This window comes from Cebus imitator, unplaced genomic scaffold (assembly GCF_001604975.1).
Source record: "Cebus imitator isolate Cc_AM_T3 unplaced genomic scaffold, Cebus_imitator-1.0 Scaffold823, whole genome shotgun sequence".
Lineage (NCBI taxonomy): Eukaryota > Metazoa > Chordata > Mammalia > Primates > Cebidae > Cebus > Cebus imitator.
This window is the reverse complement of record NW_016108138.1, coordinates 133581-135886: the sequence shown is the minus strand read 5'-3', so window position 1 is coordinate 135886 and position 2306 is coordinate 133581. Positions and strand designations below refer to the sequence as shown.

Sequence of the window (2306 nt, the reverse complement as noted above, 5' to 3'; positions counted from 1 at the left end):
CTGGGATTACAGGCGCGCACCACCACGCCCAGCTAATTTTTTGTAGTTTTAGTAGAGACGGGGTTTCACCATGTTGACCAGGATGGTCTCGATCTCTTGACCTCGTGATCCAGCCGCCTCGGCCTCCCAAAGTGCTAGGATTACAGGCTTGAGCCACCGCGCCCGGCAACCCCGTTTTTAAAAATAAATAAAATAAAATAAAATAATAAAAATGATCCATTTGTGGCTTTTGAACATGGGAACGTGTGAATACTCAATCTATTGGGGAGAAGCTGGAGTTCTCACTAAAAATGGAGAACGTGTAATGTTGAGGTTCAGTATGTGTTTTTTATTTGCTCAATGCAGAACAGGATTCAGAAAATGCTTATTTAAAAAGAAGGCATTTATAAACCAGAAAGTTCTGAAAAACATTATCAGGATATATTTGCTGTCTAGGGTGCTAAAGATAGACTGCTAAAAATTACTGTTAAAACTTACAGCTGGGTGCAGTGGCTCACGCCTGTAATCCCAGCACTTTGGGGGGCCAAGGTGGGCGGATCACTGGAGGTCAGGAGTTCGAGACCAGCCTGACCAACATGGTGAAAGCTCATCTCTACTAAAAATCCAAAAATGTTAGTGAGGCGTGGTGGCACATGCCTGTAATCCCAGCTACTTGGGAGGCTGAGGCAGGAGAATTGCTTGACCCCAGGAGGCAGAGGTTGCAGTGAGCCCAGTGGAATGCTGGAGTGCATTCCACTCCAGCCTGGGCAACAAGAGCAAAACTCCCATCTCAAAGGAAAAAAAAAAATGACAGAACATGAGAGATATCTTTATCTTGAACTTTGCATAAAATTGATATTTCCTTGTGGTTAAATTTAGATTATAATTTACTTTTTGGGGGCATTATCACAGCAGTGATGCTGTGTCTTTCTGCATGTATCAGCACATTTAAAAAATTTGCTCTAGGCCAGGCACGGTAGTTCACGCCTATAGTCGCAGCACTTTAAAGGGAGGCTGAGGTGGGCGGATCACAAGGTCAGGAGATTTTGACTAAAATCCTAGCTAAAATCATGAAACTCCATCTCTACTGAAAATGCAAAAAATTAGATGGGTGTGCTGGCGGGCTCCTGTAGTTCCAGCTACTTGGGAGACTGAGGCAGGAGAATCACTTGAACATGGGAGGTGAAGGTTGCAGCGAACTGAGATTGTGCCACTGCACTCCAGCCTGGCAACAGAGCAAGACTCCGTCTCAAAAAAAAAAAAAAAAATTGTCCTAGTGCAGTTTATGTTAATTAGTCACTTGATTAAAGGGCTCTCTGACAGACTGTTTCCCTATATAGTTACTTGATTAGTTATATTTCCTTTTATTATTAAGAACTTTTTTTTTTTTTTCTGAAATAGAGTCTTTGTCACCCAGGCTGGAATGCAATGGCATGATCTCAGCTTACTGCAGCCTCTGCCTCCCGGGATCAAATGATTCTCCTGCCTCAGCCTCCCAAGTCCCTCCTGGGACTACAGGGATGTGCCACCATGCCCGGCTAATTTTTGTATTTTTAGTAGAGATGGTGTTTCTCCATGTTGGCCAGACTGGTCTCAAATTCCTGATCTCAGGTGATCCACCTGCCTGAGCCTCCCAAAGTGCTGGGATTACAGGTGTGAGCCACCACACCTGGCTGTATTATTAAGAATCTTTATGCATCTAATGTATGTAAACCATTACATTTAATCTAGTAACTGCTCTTCTTTCTTAGGTTTTATTTGCATTTATCTGTCTTTTGAAAATGAAAGCTCTTATCTTTGTTTACAGGTCAGAAAAACTAGAAAAAAACACAGACTTTTCCACTTACTGGATTTATCTGAAAAATATATGCAACTCATTCTGTATGATGCAAATAGAGAACTCAAAAATTCACATTTGTTTATGCCCTTAACTCTATAGTTTATCATCCAGAAAAATATTATGGAAAAGTACAATATGTACCCTGTTGTAGAACTTATGCCACTTTCTTTTCTTAGGAGTAGAAAATACATTAGAGGGCTGGGCACGGTGCCTCATGCCTGTAATCCCAACACTTTGGGAGGCCGAGGCAGGTGGATCACCTGAGGTCGGGAGTTGGAGACCAGCCTGACCAACATGGAGAAACCCTGTCTCTACTAACAAATACAGAATTAGCTGGGTGTGGTGGTGCATGCCTATAATCCCAGCTACTCGGGAAGCTGAGGCAGGAGAATCGATTGAATCAAGGAGGTGGAGGTTGTGGTGAGCCAAGATTGTGCCATTGCACTCCAGCCTGGGCAACAAGAGCTAAACTCCATCTTAAAAAAAA

The 2306-nt window shown here is 42.8% G+C and overlaps 1 protein-coding gene across 1 annotated transcript in view; it reads left to right on the top strand.

Moving 5' to 3' along the window:
- Positions 1-2306, top strand: part of LOC108297631 (zinc finger protein 43-like) — a 59455-nt gene that overhangs the window by 42863 nt on the left and 14286 nt on the right.